This window comes from Delphinapterus leucas, chromosome 10, assembly GCF_059928025.1.
Source record: "Delphinapterus leucas isolate spDelLeu-1000000601 "Yukka" chromosome 10, BTC_Dleu_Yukka2, whole genome shotgun sequence".
Lineage (NCBI taxonomy): Eukaryota > Metazoa > Chordata > Mammalia > Artiodactyla > Monodontidae > Delphinapterus > Delphinapterus leucas.
In genome coordinates this window covers 4,006,408-4,027,285 of record NC_143138.1, presented here as the reverse complement: position 1 = coordinate 4,027,285, position 20,878 = coordinate 4,006,408, and the positions used below count along the sequence as shown (strand labels likewise).

Below are 20,878 nucleotides of genomic sequence, written 5' to 3'. Positions count from 1 at the left end.
CAGGGCGTCGAGCTCAGATGCTGCTTCTCCCTCCGTAGCAACGCATCATCCGCCACCACGGCAGACGTGACCCTCGGAGGACCACGCTGTGCCCACGTGTCCTGGAGGATGTGCTCCTGGAGGGCAGGTGCCGTGACTCGTCACCAAGGTCAAGATTCCGTGGTGGCAAGGTGGCGACATCCCCCCCTCCCACCCCCACGCATTTCTCTAGTCCCCTTCCCTCCTCTGGACTTTTTCCAAAGCACCTGTCACCATCTAACCTACCAAACGTGTGTCACTGTGTCATGCTCAATGACTCTCTGCCCCCTGCAGTGAGAGCTCTGGGGCAGGGGCTTTGCACTGTTTTATACTACTTCAGTGAGTGGCCCTCAGTAAATACGTAGTGAAGAATAATTAAAGCGTCCCCCGGCGTCGAGGAGAGCACCTGGAACACAACAGGTACTCGAGAAATCATTTCTGAATGCATGAGGGGTCTGTGGGTTTACACATGTCATGTCATTTAATCCTACACGACAGGCATTATTATTCCCATTTGACAGACAAGGAAACTGAGACACGATAGGTTCAGCAGCTTCCTCGGGGTCCTGTGAGCGGTGAACGGTGGAGAGAGGATGCAAACTCAGCTCTATCTGGAGCCAAACCTCTTGTAATTATACTGAACTGAACAGGATTGTTTACTGTGGAAGCAGACCATTGAGAATGCATAGATTTATTGATATAAACATGCACATTTTAATTACAGCTTGTAAACACGAGAAGCTTGGAGACAAAAATCTAATATCTGGCCCAGGTTCTCTTTTGCAGTTACCTGTTTATCCTTGGATTGCTTCTCTGATTGCGCCTGCATCGTCAAAATATATTTTAAGATATTTATTGTGCATCTATTTTGTGTCGGGCACTGTTCTATGTGTAGGACGCATCAGTGAACAAAAGAAAAATCCTGTCCTCATGAAGTTTATTGCCTTGCAGGGGAGAGAGATAATAAGTTATGAATATGAGAAAAAAGTATATTCTACAGCATGTTAGAAAGCAGTAACTATGGAGAGGAAAAGAAAGCTGAGCAGGGTAAGGGGGCAGGAGTGCCAGGAAGAGTGTACGGAGAAGTGTGGGGACCATGCCTAGATGCGCAGGAGTGAGCCAGGCAGGGGGAAGGGCCAGGACGAAGGCCTGAAGTGTGCCTGCACGTCCAAGGAGGGAGGAGGTCAGTGTGGCAGCACCGGGGTGGTCCAGGGGACAGCAGTGAGAGATGGGACCGGAGGGAACAGGGCTGGATGTTGCAGGGAAGGACTCTGCTTTTATCCGGGGACAGGTGGGAAGCCACTGGAGGGTTTTAGAAGAGCTGTGACACCATAAACTTTTGCCTCAAAAGGATCCTCTGTGGCTGTGTTGAAAGTAGACTCCAGGGGACAGAGGTTGGAACAAGAAGGTCAGGTCGGAGGCTATGCATTAACTCAGACAAGAGCTGATGGTGGCTCGAAATAGCCCAGGAGCAATTGAAGTGGGATAAGACATCCAAACTCTATTTTCCAACATACCAATTATTTCTACCTTCAATCGTGCAGCCTCTGCGGCTGCTTCTCTGTCTCTCTCTTTGTTTAACTTTTATTGAGAAGCGCATAAATTCTCAGGGTACAGCTTGATAAATATTCACAAAGCGAACACACCACCCAAATGAGAACCTCGGCACCTCACCTGTGTCTTCTCCTAATCACCACCCCCTTTGCCTCCAAAGGTAACTAGCCTTGAACACCATAGATTAGGGTTTGTTTGTTTTTTTTAGTTTATATGACTATAGAGGAATTATACGACTCTTTTGGTGTCTGGCTTTTCTTTTTTCAGTGACGTTTTAGTGTATAGCAATAGCTGGTTCATTTCATCAGATTTCCAGCCATTTTGTCCACACTTTACTCTAGTTCCTCTATTATTTATCACAGTTATTTAGAATCTGGATCTGATACACTCACGTATCTGTTAGCAGCAGGTCTTTTTCTATTGCCTATGTTTGCTCTTTGGGTCAGATGCCAATATTGTGCGTGAAACATTGTAAAGGTTCTGAATGATGTCTCTTTTTCCTGGAAGGATTTATTTGTGCTTCTCACAAATAGAATGGGAGCAGAGCACCTTAATCTCACCTGTGGTTGAGCTGATCAGGAACACAGTTTCAGCCTCGGAGGCCGGTCCACTTCTCACTCGCCCTTACCACTGGGGTTCCACCTGCCAGCCTGGGGGTACTTCAAGGATCCCTTCTCATTGGCAGACCCTGAACCCAAAGTCCTGTCTTCCCAGTATTGTGAGACTGTTGAAATCTCGTTTTGGCTTCTCAGCCACAGACCTGCCACTTTCTGCTGGTCTTCTGGGCTTTTCTGCTGCGAATAAATTGGCAAATACCTCAAGAGAAAGGTGTCAGAGATACCAGGCTCACCTCTCTGTGGTTCTGAGGGACTGAGGATCCACCCTGTGGTCCTTTCCTCTGTCCTGCGATGTACAATTACAATGTATAGACTTCGGGACTGGCAGAAACCCAACCAAGAAGACAGCAAGGAACAAGTGGAAACTCCAGAAAGTGCCCCCCCCCCCAGATAAGAGGGCAAATCCAGACGGAACGGCTGAGAATGGTGCTATTCTCAGGAATCTAACGAGCACGGGGTTGGAGGTCACCATCCTACCCCCATTCAATGCATCTGTTATGGTTTCTGCAAAAATCAGGTGGATTTTCATGAATGATGGTAGATTAGCGAAAACTTATCCAAGTAGTAGTCCCAACCGTAGCTGCTGAATGAGATGTGGTATCTTAACCGGAACAGCCCAACACAGACTTTGGTACTCGGGTTGTGGCTATCCACCTGGAAAATGCGTTCTTTTCAAACCTTCTCAGGAGAGATAACCCAAAGCGGTTCTGTGCTACGTCAAAAGGATAGAAGTGCGTGTTCAGGGCCTTAGCCCAGGGGTGTGCTCGTTCTCCTGCTCTCTGTCATCTCGACAATCCCCGGAATATCATGCTGCTCTACTATATTACTGGCATTCTGCTAACCGGAATGGCAAATAGGAAGTGGCAAGGGCTTTGGATGCTAGAGTAAAACATATGTGTGTCAGAGGGCAGAACATGGCGGCCCTTTAGGCTTTCAAAGTCCCGACATATTGGTGAAGGCTCTAAGAGGTCGGTGGTCCGGGGCATGTCCTCTAAGTTAAATGATTACCACCTTATAAAATGGTATGTGGCTTGAGGACGCTTTGGATTTGGTGGGGGGGCAGCCTGCATTGCACTTGATATTATTTCTCTGACCTATTTCTCGAGTGCCAGTCGTGAATGAGGCCCAAAGTACAAGAAGGCTCTACAGAAATTCTAGGTTTCAGTGCAACCCACCCTGCTCTTGAGGCCATATAATTTATCAAATCCACCAGTGCTAGGGACATCCAGAGTAGAGAAAATGCTGTGAGGGAGCGTTGACAAGCTCTGGTAGGAGATCTGCAGTGCAGAATGCCTAGGTTACTAGAGTAAGGTCATGGCCACTCCATTTCAGGCACTGTTTATTGTGAAAAGACTCACCATTTCAAAACCAGCTCTTGAAGTGATAATAGATAATAGAGATCAAGTTGAAAAGGGAACATCAAGTGATTATATGACCGGAACTGCTCGTCCTGAGTTGGACGTTGTCAGATCCACCAAGTCGGTCAGGCATCTGATGGCGATGGTATGTTTAGGGTCATGTCTGAGCAAGCGCAGAGGGCACAAGGTGTCCCAGGTCTCCATGTCACCGCCCTCCGTCGTCCTGACACCTCTCGCAGCTTTACATCTATAACTACGGGGGCAGGGGTGGGACTGCTATGATCTATTGGCAAAGGAAGGAAAGCAGCTTGTTCCTGGCTCATGGAAGGGTTGGTTGCAGTCGTCAGTGCTGGCTGACAGTGGGCTGCTGTCAACACCGTGGCTCTATGAGGGGTGACCCTAAAGGACAGTGGTGAGGGGAGACCTTCCCGGCAGGCAGAGCTGTGAGCAGTGTGCTGCTTTTGCCCACTCTGTATGGCCCGAGAACTGTCCTAAGATGAGGATGTACACAGACTACTGGGTTAGTGAATAGCTTGGCTGGTTGGTCAGGGGGATAGAAGGGACAGGTTTGGAAGATCAGAGACAAAGACGTCTGGGAACAAGCACGTAGATGGATCTTGGGAAGTGGCCACAAAATGTGCGGAGCTTTATGTCACTAGAGAAGATTCAGCACAGGGCGGTCACTCACTGGCCAGGTCGGCAGGAGGGACTGGCTAGTGATATCAGCCATCCTCTGTCCTCAGCCACCCCAGTACTTGTACAACAGACCCCTGAATGGCAAGAGAAAAAGAGACGGGGGAATATTAATCGTGGCCTCAGAACCGAATGCACAAGTTGGAACTTTAGCTTGGGACGTACACTTTTGAGAGAGCATAGCCTGCCATCACCTTGAAGATTCAGTAACAGAGTGGACTTGACGTAGTGATGAGGGGATCCAGCTGTGCAAAGGGCGGGCTGCAGAAGACGCCCGTGATTCCCCTGCATCTCCTCCCTTTACCCACCTCTGATCTCAGCCACAACTGCAGGGGGTAGTTCCACGCAGACTCACACTCAAGCTGATTCTGCTTTCTGCACCAGGGCTTTCTAGTATACGTGCTGCCGAAGCGAGCATTGCACCAGGGCTTTCTCAGAAAAGCTTTGAGCCCTTCAATCCACGCACAACACAGCCCAGCAGTGCAGGGTGTTACCACACCAGGGGCAGTCCTCACCAGCAGGGAGCGGAGAAATACTTCCACCTCTCATCCTTCAGATGGGCAACACCGAGAAGCATCCTCTAGACGTCTCAGAGGTCCCAGCAGAATCAATCCCCACTGCTTACGGTAGCGATCTCAATGATACACATGGTTCTTCCTGTCTCACCCTCCCTGCCCTCACGCCCACCTCCTGCTTCACCTCTCATTTAAAGAAACTGCTCCCAAGCCCTGTCTCAGGCTTTGCTTTCAGGGATTCCCAAACTAAAGCAATAGATGCTCCTGCCAAAAAGAAACAATGTATTAATATCTGACAGGAGCCAGAAAAGCAAGATTCCATCCAAAATCAGAGGAGAATAATTCAGAAGAGTAATTTGGGTGTGGGTATGTGAAAGGGGGTGTGGGGAGCTATTTTATAACTTCAGACTTAGCAGGTCCAGTTCATTCCATAAGCCACTATTAAATATAGGTTTTTAGAGCTGACAATGTAAGCATAGAATATCAAAATTTAGAAAGGCATAGGAGACGTTTATCTTTCTCCTGTGCTTTGAGAACATATGCTCACATTGTCTGTGTGCACGTACACACACACACACACACACACTGGACTATAAGAAAAAAATCACTAGAGCCACACAGGGGAACCTGGCTCTTTGGACCACACAAGTATTATCAAAGCATCACCAGTGGGAGAGAGCCCAGTTACGAGCCAAAGACTAGAGAGGAAAAAGCCTTTGTTGTGAATAAATAGCTTGATGAACCCAAACATATTCAGTGGCTGGAGAATCACAGGACAGAGTAAGTCCTTTTTCATCTACAGAGCATAGGGATTTGCGTGTATGAACCACGTCTGCTGCTGGCCACACTTTCAAGAACCACACGTGTGCCTTCTGTGACTTCAAGGTTTTGTGAAACACAGTTTGAAAACCTGGGCCAACCCACCCCTTCTTCTAGAAATGTCTCCACTCCATCCATCTCTGGAAGGGAAGAACCCTCCAACTTCGCTAAAACATCCCAGAGAAGGGGACTGGTGCAGATTCCCACTGTGGCGACGCTGGACCATTTTGACCCAAATGGATATTCCTTTAATGCTTTCTCACTGCAGCCGAATCCTCATTCTTCAGGTCCTGATCTCAGTGGAAACAGTAGGACATTGCCGTCATTTTACAATATCCTTTCACAGCCCTCAAGGTAGGTAATAGTTTTTATACTGGATTGGGCTGTGATTAATGGGAATTAAAGGAAGCTGAGACTATTAGTATCAAGCAATTCTTATCTGCAGTAAGTTGTTCACGAAATTTCCGTTTGCCTCCCTGAGAAGATATATAGAACTGAGCAGCAATAAGTTTTTCTTATTATTAAGGGTTAAAGTGTGTCCCCCTCCAAAAAACACACGCTGGAGTCTGAACCCCTAGTACCTCAGAGTGTGACTTTATGTGGACACAGGGCTGTAGGTAGTCAGGGAAGATGAGGTTATATACTGGAGTAGACTACGTCCGACTCCACGATTACGGGTGTCTTCATGTCCCACGTGAAGCCAGAGACACACACAGGGAGAAGACACGTGATGATGGGGGCAGAGATGGAAGTTATACAGCTGCAAGCCCAGGAGCACCCGAGAGCGCTGACGGCCACCGGAAGCTGGAGGAAGCAAGGAAGGGTCCCCTCCAGCTTTCAGAAGGAGCACAGCCTGCTGGCACCTTGATTTTGGACTTCTGGCCTCCAGAAGTGTGAGCCAATAAGTTTCTGTCTTTTTTTTTTTTTTTCTTTGCGGTACGCAGGCCTCTCACTGCCGTGACCTCTCCTTCTGCGGAGCACAGGCTCCGGACGCGCAGGCTCAGCGGCCATGGCTCACGGGCCCAGCCGCTCCGCGGCATGTGGGATCTTCCCGGACCGGGGCACGAACCCGTGTCCCCTGCATCGGCAGGCGGACTCCCAACCACTGCGCCACCAGGGAAGCGCAAGTTTCTGTCTTTTAAGCCAGCTGGCGTGTGGTACTTTGTTATGGTGGCCCTAGGAAACGAATGCATTTATATTAATGATTTCTCTCTGATCAAGTCTCTAACATGTATCGATCAGGATAAAAGTGTGTCTCCACAATTCACCCCTTTCTTCTCTTCTTGAGAGACTTTGGAAGCTTATGAATTAAGAGGCTATTTTCAGAAATAGTGATGCAAGTTTCAATTTTGGATGTATTTAATTATAATCTATAAATCAGTAGCACTTCTCCCAAAAAGATGTATCCAAAGTCCATCTGGGATTCAGAGAGGTACTGAACTCAAACAGCTCACTACTCCGACAGTCCGTAATAGATACACAATTCTCTCTAAGCATAGCAAGGCATCATTCTAGAATGAAAATCCTCACTAAAGCTGGGTGACAGAATGCCTTTATGCGGGCCTCTACAGGCCCGGCTATGCCAGATTTAATTAAGGAGTTGTATTTGCATCGATAAATTCTTATCCAAGGTAAAATAAAAGTGATTCGATTTGTTCACACTCAATTTCGTTTAGGTGTACAACTAGTGGTTTACGTCTATTGCAAAATAATTCAACCAAGAAATCAATTTTAGCACCTACAAAATCCCAACCAGGCTATAATTACAATCTTCCACATGCTAATTGCACACATTTTCAGATAGGAAACATACATAGGTATCGTGTATCATCTTACTGGCTAATTGCGCACATTTTCAGATAGGAAACATACATAGGTATCGTGTATCATCTTACTGTTTACCACCCAAAATTATACTTGCATAAAACATGGGAAAATTATCTTCATTATTTATGACCCTCATAAGGCTAGGATGTTCCTTTTATAGCCCTTTCTGGATCCGTCCAGGTTAGTAAATTACTATCTTCCTTGGCTGTCTATGTATCTTTTATTCTTCTTGAGCTGTTGGAAGCTGAAAAGGGTTGAGGAAGAGATCCCCATAGTAGGAGGCAGCGGGGACCAGAGATCACAGCGGGAACTGGGACCTCAGTTCAGAGCATGGGTTTCTGGGAGTCTTCTGCTGCCTGGCTGGTCAGAGTGTCTACATCGAATAAGACGACAGGCCACGAGCTGGGGGATGAGTGACCTAATGGAGGAACTCATGAAAATGAAGCCCATTTCCAAATAGGAGACTAAACACATGCTCCAGGGAGGCTGTAAGGTGACCGCACCTGACGAAGAACCAGGATACATACGACAGCATTCAACAGGTTGTTCTGAAAGTCTTAATGGCCTCTAGAGCATTCTGCATCTAAAAAGATCTGCGTGGATCATTTGCGTGGAGCAATTTAAGAGTGCAAAAGGCAGGACACACTTGAGTTGGGGTTTTGTGGTTTTGACAATATTCTCTTACTGTCTGCCAAACCACACTCCCTGTGACAAGGATGCTCGCATGAGTACAGCAGGTCACCGCTTACAAAGGTCCAACAGGGGCCTCTCTCCCTGGGAGGCTGATTTGCAAGTGATGGTTGCTGTCGCGCCTGCTTTAGAGTCGATGAAAAAACCAGGGGAGCGAAGAGGAAACTGAGGATGGGAGAAGATAGGTGGTTCAGCCAAGACCCCACAGCTACTCTTTGACACTATGCCTACTTGATGCTTACATTTCACAAGGAATGGCGAATGTCCCAACAAACACACATTCATTATTCTATTTATTATAAAGAGTTATTTTGTGTAGTGCTCATGTACCACACAGCGCCTTCTTGCCTGGGACTGTGGAGGGAAGCCTCTTAATGTCTTAGCACATAAAGAACTGTCCTTCTGAGCACGGGGAGAGGGGGTCCCTAGTCACACAGCCCAATATCCCCCTGGAGAAACGGATGGATGTTCTCCCGGGCCACCTTTACTCCTAAGGACACCTATGTGTCTCTCCAAGGTGCCCAGGTTTTGAAAGGGAAAGGCAAGGATTGATTCAGAGAATGAAGGTGGGAAAGGTGGAGGAACAGGTGGAGGTGAGGAAGATGGAAGTTGTCAGCGTCCCTGACATTGGCCATGACCAGCTCACTCTTGGAGAATTTCATGTGACTCTGGCACTAAGTCTGGGGGGAGATGGTGACAAATGCAGTGTGTCCAAAGGGAGCATGGTGGGCAGTTAGGAAAGAATCCTCACTTGGAGTTGTTGAAGAAACTGGGAGTGGTTAGTCTGGACTGGAGAAGTCTCGAGGAGACGTCACACCTCGATCCTGCTAGGCCAAGGACTGGCACAGAGAGAGGCAGATGTTTTTTGGTGGATGCACAGGACATAGTGAGACAATTAGAAAAAGAGTACCAGGAAGGAAAGTTCACCTCAGTTTAAGAAAAATCACCCTAACAATTACAGCAGACAAACAGTGATGATCTATGGAACTTTCCATCTTTGGCTGGAATTATACAAGCAATGACTGGAGAGCTGTCCCAAAGAGCACCATTTGGCTGAACCAGATGGCCTTGGGTGTCTTCTAGATCTAAGTGCTGTGCCTCTAGGAATAAGGTCTTGGCTCCCTGGTTTCATAATTCCTTGGTGTTTGCTACAGACGTCTCCACAGTGCAGTAATCCCTTTCTTAAAAAATTTATTTATTTATATTTGGCTGCCTCGCGTCTTCGTTGCTGCATGCAGGCTTTCTCTAGTTGTGGTGAGCGAGGGCTGCTCTTCGTTGTGGTGCGCGGGCTTCTCATTGCAGTGGCTTCTCTTGTAACAGAGCACGGGCTCTAGGCACGTGGGCTCAGTAGTTGTGGCGCGCGGGCTCAGTAGTTGTGGCGCGCGGGCTCAGTAGTTGTGGCGCACGGACTTAGTTGATCCGCGGCATGTGGGATCTTCCCGGACCAGGGCTTGAACCCGTATCCCCTGCATTGGCAGGTGGATTCTTAACCGCTGCACCACCAGGGAAGTCCAGTAATTCCTTTTATCTTTTATGATCTCAGGGCCACTTAGAATATTATTTCTTTGGCTGACTCCTTGGCTCTGAAGAGCAATGCCAAAACCTGAAGGAATCATGCGAAATCTCTATTAATTTCTGATGACTTTCTTAGTAGATTTTTATGCGCCCTAGGTACCTCACAGTTTGTAGGCATTCAATGAAGTTTTGATGGGTGAATGAATGAATGCATGCATGCATGAGTGTGAACATTACTTAGCTAATTATGAAAACAATATTCCAGGCTTCAAGGACAAAAGAAGAGGGGAAGAATCCAGAAATCTTTTGAACATTTTAAAGCAGGTGTAAGTTAAAAATTAATGAGTAACGGTTGTTCATGATTTTTTAAAATACCCTTAGCATTTTATTTTTTGCTCTAAAAATAGAAAATTTCTTTAAAGTGACTTTTTAGTCTATAAAAATATATAGCATACATTATACTAAATGGTGAAATATTAAAAGCACTTCCTTTAAAATTGAATAAGACAAGGAGGCTTGCCATTGACATTTCCAGTAAAAAGTTTACTGAAGGTTCTACATTGTGCAATCAAAAAAGAAAAGAAATAAAAAGGTGAAGGACTGCAGAGCAAAAAGCAAAGTTGACAAAAATTCCAGATATGATTGTCTGCCTCAGAAAACCCAAATGAATCTGAGTTTAGTAAAATTTCTGGATATAAAATCAATATGCAAAAGGCTGCACATCTAGGGCTTCCCTTGTGGCGCAGTGGTTGAGAGTCCGCCTGCCGATGTTGGGGACACAGGTTCGTGCCCCGGTCCGGGAAGATCTCACATGCCGCGGAGCGGCTGGGCCCGTGAGCCATGGCCGCTGAGCCTGCGCGTCCGGAGCCTGTGCTCCACAACGGGAGAGGCCGCAACGGTGAGAGGCCCGCGTACCGCAAAAAAAAAAAAAAAAAAAAAAAGGCTGCACATCTATATACCAGCAAAGAACAGTAAAAACTACAAAATAAAAATTGTCAACTTCTAACAGCATCAAAAATAGAAAGTATGTAGGAATAAATATGGCAAAGATTAAAGGACCTTAAGGTGAACATTTTAAAACTCTCTCAGAAGTTGGTGATGGAATTGTAAATTGTTATAACCATTTCAGAAACATAACATTATCTACTGAGGTCAAACTCGTGCACGCTCTATGACACACCAATTCCATTCTTAAGAACATACCACAGAGAAGCACTTTTTCACGTATGCCAAAATATATATACAGAAATCTTCATAGAAGCGCTGTAATAGCAAAATTTAAAAGCAATGTCCATCAGTAACAAATGTCCATCAACATCAAATACTCATCAACAGTAAACTAAATATATGACAGCATATTTATTCCGTGAAATATTAGCCATGAAAATGAATGAACCGCAGCTATACACATTAGAATGGATTAATCTCAGAAGTAAGACATGGAATGAGAGACTAAGGGACTAAAGAATACATACAGTGTGCACAAAAAAGGCAAAACAAACAATTTGTTATTTGCGGATACATATGTATGTGATAAAACTATAATGAAAAGTATAAATTAATTAAACTTCAATATAGTGCATTTTGGGGAGGAGAGAGAAGGCCTTTATTGGGAATGAGCTTAAAGGTGCCTTCAAAGGCCCTGTTGGTGTTCTCTCTCTGAGGCTGGGTGTTTATTTTACTATTATTATGGACACTTTCCTATGTCATATTTCTCAGCTCTGTAGTTTTTTTTCTTTTTCCAGGAAAATGCTCTTTAACCTAACGTGGTACGTATCGAAATGTATCCATTCATTCTATTGATGGTGCATTAGTGAATAACATCTACTTAGAATGACCAAAAATACAACTGGGTGTCATGGACCGTATGTTTTCAAAATGTAAAGATTAAGAACTGGCTTGAGGAGATTATATAGGAAGCCTGTTATCTCCCTATTTAACAATATTGAGGGTCTAGAAAGACCTCGTAGCATTACTGCAGTGATATCACTGGTCTTAAGTAATGGTCAAACTGAGGAATTATTTGCAAAATAATTGGGATCGATAATGTTCAGAATATATCAGGCAGTACTCACTTTACCTGCGGGCCACAGACAAACTACTCAGGATTCTTGGTTGCAAACAAGAACCGACACTGGTCAACACAAGAAAAAACAATCTCTCAGAAGCCTGTGAAGTACAGTTGAGCCTTGAACAACTCAGGGATTGGAGCACCGACCCTCTAAGCGGTCCAAAACCCACCTGTAATTTATGGTCGGCCCTCTGTGTACGTGGTTCCTCCACATCTCTGGGTCCGCATCCTCGGATTCCACCAGCCTCAGACCATGTTGTACCATGGTATTTACTATGGAAAAAAATCTGCTCTAAGTGGACCCGTGCACTTCAAACCCGCGTTGTTCAAGGGTCAGCTGTACTTGTGGAGATGGGGGGAAGCCTAGTCGGCCGGGTTTGAAAAGTAGACGTGACTGATGGAAGTTTGTGAAGGTCATATCGCAGGAATCAGCCAGTTAGGACACCTCTGCTTCCTCTAGGTCTGCCACCATAGCTATAAACCCTAAATGACCCCTGCATCCTGGCCCCTCTTACGCCCTATTCCAGGCTCCACTGAGAGCATCCAGTGGCCAGGTTCAGGTCACACATCTACCCCTTTGGTGCCAGGGTTAAGGGTGAACAAACGGCTGAACTTTGTGACTTCTATATTCCATAATTTAGGAAAGGAATACAGGTGTCAGGAGCCACAGATGAATGAGTGAGAGAACGAATAGAAGCAGAGGAAAGAAGGAGGGAGAGGGAAAGGAAGCTTAGAAATGATCTGCCATGTTCATCAAAAATTTTGCTCCTGAAGCCCCATCTAAGACTCTGAATCTAAATTTCAGAAGTTGGTGGAGAGGGGGCGGGTCCACAGAAATCTTCCATTTATTTAACCTGAATGTCAGGCGATATTTTTAAGTTTGAAAAGATTACTGGCATCAATAACGCAGGCCCTTAAACCTACTTACTCTTTCTATGACTTTCAGTGGCTTTGCTTTTACTATGTGAAGGTTGGGGCGTGTCTAAAGGATTCCAAACTTCTTTTCTCCCTAATTGTTCCTTAACCAATTTATTCGTCTCCGTGTGCATTTCTTGGAGATGCATAGCAGCGATGTCAATTTATGAATGAAGAAGTTCAGGATTTGACTACTTAGAGCCCCAAGAAAAATCATCCGAGTATTTAAAATAAACAATATTTGTCACTTAACCACGACACTGGTGTGCCAGGCATTATTCCGGTCATTTTACATGTCTTACCTAATACAATCCTTCCAACAAGCCCCGTGAAACAAGTATCCTCGCTTTACAAATGATGAAATTGAGGCATCAAGACATAAAATAATCCACTCAAGGTAATGAATGGAGGAGCAGGGACTTCGATCTAGTTAAATTTGCTCCAGAGTTTCAGCCACTATTTAATACTGGCTCAGTAAATGTCAATTTCATCAGAGCAAAACAGACATTTTAAAATTCACTTATTGGTCATAAATAAATCAACCAATAAAAATAAAGCACTATTAACAAATACAGATTTATAACCACGAAAATGATCTCTTCTTAATTCGGCCTTCCGAAATCTGCTTTGACTGTCTCTGCGCTCACGGCTAAACAGCACGTAAACAAAAGTCTTGCACTCAGGAAACACCTGTGAGCTTCCAGGCCACTGGCCGGCTGTTTCCCGGTCAGCTCCACCCGTTCTCAGTGGGCAGGTTTCCTCTGGGGAGCTGCATCTTCTCTCCCATCTTTACAGGGAGCTTCCTCCTGGAGAAGCTTAAAGCAAACCTGTTCTTCCTGCCGTAATCTTCTCTGCAATACACCCGTTAAGGATTCAACCTGGGTTAAATGTGGATTCCTTTAAACAAGAATTTAAATCAAAGACCAAAAGACAGCCCTCAGAATGGGAGAAAATATTTGCAAATGAAGCAACTGACAAAGGATTAATCTCCAAAATTTACAAGCAGCTCATGCAGCTCAATAACAAAAAAACAAACAACCCAATCTAAAAATGGGCAGAAGACCTAAATAGACATTTCTCCAAAGAAGATATACAGATTGCCAACAAACACATGAAAGGATGCTCAACATCATTAATCATTAGAGAAATGCAAATCAAAACTACAAGGAGATATCATCTCACGCCAGTCAGAATGGCCATCATCAAAAAATCTAGAAACAATAAATGCTGGAGAGGGTGTGGAGAAAAGGGAGCACTCCTGCAGTGCTGGTGGGAATGTGAATTGGTACAGCCACTATGGAGAACAGTATGGAGGTTCCTTAAAAAACTACAAATAGAATTACCATATGACCCAGCAATCCCACTACTGGGCATATACCCTGAGAAAACCACAATTCAAAGAGCCATGTACCACAATGTTCATTGCAGCTCTATGAACAATAGCCAGGACATGGAAGCAACCCAAGTGTCCATCGACAGATGAATGGATAAAGAAGATGTGGCACATATATACAATGGAATATTACTCAGCCATAGAAAGAAATGAAATTGAGTTATTTGTAGTGAGGTGGATGGACCTAGAGTCTGTCATACAGAGTGAAGTAAGTCAGAAAGAGAAAGACAAATACCGTATGCTAACACATATATATGGAATTTAAGGGAAAAAAATGTGATGAAGAGCCTAGGGGTAAGACAGGAATAAAGACACAGACCTACTAGAGAATGGACTTGAGGACACTGGGAGGGGGAAGGGTAAGCTGGGACGAAGCGACAGGGAGGCATGGACATATATACGCTACCAAATGTAAAATAGATAGCTAGTGGGAAGCAGCTGCATAGCACAGGGAGATCAGCTGGGTGCTTTGTGACCCACTAGAGGGGTGGGATAGGGAGGGTGGGAGGGAGAGAGATGCAAGAGGGAAGAGATATGGAAACATATGTATATGTATAACTGATTCACTTTGTTTTAAAGCAGAAACTAACACACCATTGTAAAGCAATTATGCTCCACTAAAGATGTAAACAAAAAAAAGAATTTAAATCAAACTGAGGTTTTTCCCCACACACCCTACATATTAAATAATTATGAGCAAAAATATGTTTATGGGGGCAGAACAGGCATAAATAGGAAAATAGGCAGATCTGTGTATATATATATAATGGAATACTACTCAGCCATAAAAAGGAATGAAATAATGCCATTCGCAGCAACATGGATGGACCTAGACATGATCATACTAAGTGAGATAAGTCGGACGGAGAAAGACAAATACCATATGATATCGCTTATAGGTGGAATCTAAAAAATGATACAAATGAACGCATTTACAAAACAGAAATAGACTCACAGACATAGAAAACAGACTTACGGTTACCAAAGGGGAAAGATGGGGGTGGGATAAATTAGGGGTTTGGGATTGATATACACACACCACTAGACATAAAACAGATAACCAGCCTTGCAGACGCCGCTACCCTGGAGCCTCCCGCGCTGCTCAGCCGTGGTCAACCCCGCCGTGTTCTTTGACATCGCCATCGATGGCGAGTCCTTGGGTCGCGTCTCCTTCAAGCTGTTTGCAGGCAAAGTTCCAAAGACGGCAGAAAACTTTCATGCTTTGAGCACTGGGGAGAAAGTCTTTGTTTATAAAGGGTCCTGCTTTCACAGAATAATTCCGGGATTTATGTGCCAGGGTGGTGACTTCACACTCCATCATGGCACTGGTGGCAAGTCCATCTATGGGGAGAAATTTGATGATGAGAATTTCCTCCTGAAGCATGCAGTCCTGGCATCTTGTCCATGGCAAATGCTGGCCCCAACACAAACATTTCCCAGTTTTTCATCTGCGCTGCCAAGACTGAGTGGTTGGGTGGCAAGCATGTGGTTTGGGGCAAGGTGAAAGAGGGCGTGAATATTGTGGACGCCATGGAGCGCTTTGGGTCCAAGAATGGCAAGACCAATGGCAAGATGATCACCATTGCTGACTGTGGACAAATCTAATAAATTTGACTGTGTTTTATCTTAACCACCAGACCCTTCCTTCTGTAGCTCTCAGGAGGGCACCCCTTCACCCCCATCTGCTTGGAATATCCTATCATCTTTGTACTCTCACTGCGGTTCTTTGGGTTCCACATTGTCTTTATCTCCCTCCAAGTTTAGCTGAAGTGCAAAGTTAAGTTTATGATTATGAAATAAAAACTAAACAACAAAATTAAATAAAATAGATAACCAACAAGGGCCTACTGTACTATACTCAATATTTTGTAATAACCTATAATGGAAAAGACTATGAAAAAGAACAGATTGTACATATATATAAAATATATAAAATTATATATATAGGGCTTCCCTGGTGGCGCAGTTGTTGGGAGTCCGCCTGCCGATGCAGGGGACGCGGGTTCGTGCCCCGGTCCGGGAGGATCCCACATGCCGCGGAGCGGCTGGGCCCGTGAGCCATGGCCGCTGGGCATGCGCATCCGGAGCCTGTGCTCCACGGCGGGAGAGGCCACAGCAGTGAGAGGCCCGCGTACCGCAAAAAAAAAAAAAAAATTATATATATAATTCAGTTTTTTATATATATATATAAAACTGAATCACTTTGCTGCTTTGCTGTACACCTGAATCTAACACAGCATTGTGAATCAAGTACACTTCAATAAAAAAAGACAAAAAATAAAAATAAAGACATGTACGACCTATTGAAAAAAAGAAGAAAAAAGAAAACAGGCATATCGTTTGAGCGGTGTGACTGAAAGTTTCAGGCATCCAAGGGCTCCCTGGGTACATCTGACACATTCAACATAGGTGTCAACAGAAGAAAAGTAGGACATGGCCCCTGCCTGTGATGGCACCTAACACAGGTAGGCAAACGACACCAGGTATTGTAATAGGACAAAAGTACATAATATATGCTAAGGAGCTAGATTGAATATTCCCCTAAACAGATGGGGGAAATGTGGGCTGTAGGACTGAGTGTTGGGTGATTCACACATAACGGCTTGAAAAAACACACCTAGCGGGGCCGATGAATGAGCAAGTGTCAGTACATAGTGAGATCTCTATTGGTTCTACCCATCCCAGTCTTATCCAACATTTCTATAAATGATCTGGAAAAGGAGAGAGATGGTATAATTGATCAAATCTGTGTTGTCTTGAAACTAGGAATGATGGCAAATACATTGCCTAACAGAATCAAAATCCTAAAGGCATGAGGTGTTTCTCCAATCCACCAGAAGGGTCAGGGTTGTGGTGTGTCCAGGTGAATGGGGGGGGATGTTTTCATCATGCCCAGGGCTGCACTCACCACACCTGTGGTGGTCCTTCTAAGCAACACATCCAAATGGGAATTTTAAGATACAACAGATCCTAGGAAGTGACCAGGAAAATGTGATTTGACACCAGTGTACACAAGGGGAGATATGCAATCCAGTATAGGGAATATCGCCTATGATTTCATGATAGCCATTTCCATACATTTAAAAGAATATATATGACATGAAATAGGACTTCAGTTTCCTTTGTGCCATTCCGCAAGGCTAAACTAAGACAAGATAGATTTTTGACTTTAAAATATAAGCTGTACGAGGGAAAGAAAAAGAATGTTTATGTAGTACCTATCCGGAGCCAAAAGCCGTGCTTCAAATTTCCTATCATCCTCCCTAAAATCAAATAAAAAAGTAGTATTATCCCATTTTATATATTGTTCTGCGTATCTATTGCTGAATAAAGTACTGCAAAACTTAGTAGTTTAAACCAACTTATTATTCTTACATCTCATCATTCTGTGGCTCATAAATTTGAAGGAGGCAGAGCAAGGAGAGCTCATCTCCGTTCCATGACGTCTAGGGCCTCAGCGGGAGCGTCTTGAATCGCTGGGGGCTGTTCGGGCATTTCTCTCTGTCTCCCCATCCCGCCCCTTCACGAGGGGGCAGGGGGGCTTCCTCACAACATGGCGGCCTCAGGACAGGTGAGTCTCTGCAAAGGGCTTGGGGCTCCAAGAGATGAGGCAGGTACTGCCACACTCCTCTCAGGGCTGGGCCTGGACCGGCGGAGCATCACCTCCTCTGCGTGCACTGGCCGGGCCGTCCGAGGGTCAGCCCACATTCAGGGAGAGGAAATGGGAGGAGCCTCAGAAGGGTCGGTGGCGTCTATGGTCGATACACAGGCGAAGAGGCACAGGATGGTGGGAAGCGGCAGACCCAGGACTCACACCGGATCTGACCAGTTAGCATGCCCTGGCGACCACTCTGCCCCATGTCTGTGCTCATGGATTCAAGGGCGTCCTGCAAGGTGACCTCTAACGCCGTGTACTTTCAGCCTCAGAGTCTCTTCCAAGCTCCAGACCTTTATCTCCAAACGTGAACTGCACGTATCTATTCAAATGTGTGGCAGCAGACATGAATTCTGAACTCATCACGGGTCCTCTCTCCATCCCAAACCAGCAGCCCCTAACACCCCCCTAGTCTCGCTGGCTCAGCACCTCATGGGGACTCTGTCCCTGCGCTCACTCATTCCCTGGGTCCTCTGTCAGTCACCAAGGCCGTGCATCTGCGTGCACCACAGGCTGCTCAAGGGTCTGGTGCACCTGCCTCGCCAGCCTCCCTCCCCGGCCCTCTCCCCACGCTCGCCCCGCCCCAGCCCCTGCCCTGTCCACCCGCCCCCACCCAGGTCTCTGCCCAGCCACAGTCTCCTCAGAGAGACCACCCACCGAGAAGAGCATCACCCATTAGCCCTGCCCTCCGCCAAGCTTGCTTTACTCTCCTCCACTCGATTTATCGTTTCCTGATACGGCAGTAGCTGTTTCTTTGCTTATTTACTTACTGTCCCTGTCTCTCGCTGGAACAGTGCTGTTCAGTAGAAATACAACACGAGTCACATACATTTTACATTTTATAGTCGCCACACATCAAAAGGCAGAAAGAAGCAGGTGAAATCAATTTCAATAATATATTTTATTTAGCCCAAGATACCCACAATATTATCATTTCAACACATAACCAATAGAAAAAAAGTATTCATGAGCTCCTTTACATTTTTGGTCTCAGTTTTGAGTTCTGGTGCATTTACAGCCCTTCTTGTGCAGATAAGCCACATGTTAAGGGCTCAGCAGCCACGTGAGGGAGGCTCGAAAACATAAACGCCGTGAAGGCAGTGGCTGGTTCACCTCCGACTTCTCAGTCTGGAATAGCGCCTAACACTTAGCAAATGTTTGTTGATCGCCTGCGCGTATGCAGGCATGGATACAATAGATGACGTGCATCCCTTGCTTTTGACCGTCCTCCTCCTACACCTGCCTGCTTACTCCTTACCTCCCATGAGGCACCTGTCAGCCCCCACAGGTGTGGCCAGCAGCTACTCCTTTTCAGCCTGAGCTGCTCTAACCCCGCCAGCAGTTCCAGAGGCCACCAGAAAGAGGCTCCGAAAGTCACAGAGCTGAGAGCCCAAAGGCCTGCCTTCCTTCCCACCTGCCGCCTGGGAAACCTCAGGCAAGTTCCCAAACATCTGTGACTCTCATTTTCCTCTCTGTAAAACGGGGTTTATCCATAACTCTAGCCCCAGCCATTGTAAGGATCAAAATAAAGCAACATAACTAAAACAAACAACTCAAAAAACGGACAAAGGGCTTGAATAGACATTTCTCAAAAGAAGATGTAAAAATAACCAGCAAGTATATGAAAAGATGCTCACCATCACTAATCATTAGGAAAATGCAAATCCAAATCACAATGAGTTACCACTTGTATACATTAGGATGGCTACTATCAAAAAACGACAGAAAATAGCAAGTTTTGGCAAGGATGTGGAGAGATCAGAACCCTTGTGCATTGGTGGTAGGAATGTTAAACGGTACAGCCGCTGTGGAAAATGGTATCGCATTTCTTCAAAAAATGACAATAGAATTACCATACGATTCGGCAATTACTCTTCTGGGTCCACAACCAAAGAAAGTGAAAACAGAGTCTGGACCTGATATTTATACACCCATGTTCATAGCAGCATTTTTCACAATAGCCAAAGGGTGGAAACAGCCCAACTGTCATTGATGGATGAACGGATAAACAAAACATGGTCTATGCAGACAATGGTGTATGGTTCAGCTTTGGAAATTCTGGAACATGCTACAAAGTGGATGAAGCTTGAAGGCATTGTGCTCAGTGAAATAAGCGAGTCAATAAAAAACAAATATTGTGTGAGTTTCCTAGAGCAGTCAAGTTCATAGAGACAGAAAGAACAGTGGTTGCCAGGGGCTGGGGAAGGGGGAACAGGAGTTAGTATCGAATGGGGACAGAGTTTCAGTTTGAGAAGATGACAAATTTCTGTGGATGGATGGTGGTGATGGTTGCAGAGCAATATGAATGTACTTAATGGCACAGAGCTGTACACTTAAAATGGTTAAGATGGAAAATATTATGTCTATTTTATCACAACAATAAAAAATAAAGCCATGTCAGTGAAAGTGCTCTGTTAGCTATAACATTTACACAAATGTAAGTTGACATCATTCCTGGTAGTCTGTTACCCACCCTAGTCTGCTCACCCACACCCCTGTGCATCTCTGAGGTCCCAGTAACAGTCACTAACACAATGCGGTGAGTCCCCTACGGAAGTACATCCTCCTCTCGTCTGTCTCCTTTACCTGTCCCTCTGCAGACGTGTATAGTGGACCATCTTACCTGAATATGTCTTTTAAACTATACCAGTCTGGGGACTTCCCTGGTGGCACAGTGGTTAAGAACCCGCCTGCCAATGCAGGGGACACGGGTTCAAGCCCTGGTCCGGGAAGATCCCACATGCTGTGGAGCAACTAAGCCCGTGCACCACAACTACTGAGCCTGTGCTCTAGAGCCCGTGGGCCGCAACTACTGAGCCCACGTGCCACAACTACTGAAGCCCACGTGCCTAGAACTCGTGCTCTGCAACAAGAGAAGCCACTGCAATGAGAAGCCCGCGCACCTCAACGAAGAGTAGCCCCCGCTCGCCGCAACTAGAGAAAGCCCGCGCGTAGCAATGAAGACCCAACGCAGCCAAAAAATAAATATAAATAAATAAATAAATAATAAACTATACCAGTCTGAATACTTTTAAGGTGACAAAACGTGAAAAGGGATGGAGAAAGCAAGGTAGAGAGGTGTGTGTGTCGTGCATTCATGGATTTGTGTCTAAAATACAGCAATGTTATCTTTAAAGTCGGCAAATGCTGGTTTCACCTGCCGGTTTCTTCTGGTGACCTGAATCCGGGTGTGTCTTCTCCTCCTGCTTTGGACTCAGCGCCTGCGAGTTTTTTGTCC

The 20,878-nt window shown here is 45.5% G+C and overlaps 1 pseudogene; it reads left to right on the top strand.

The window, feature by feature from the left end:
• The first annotated feature begins 1,122 nt into the window (after nt 1–1,122).
• LOC111181279 (peptidyl-prolyl cis-trans isomerase A pseudogene) lies at nt 1,123–15,763 on the top strand (annotated as a pseudogene).
• Nucleotides 15,764–20,878: the final 5,115 nt, after the last annotated feature.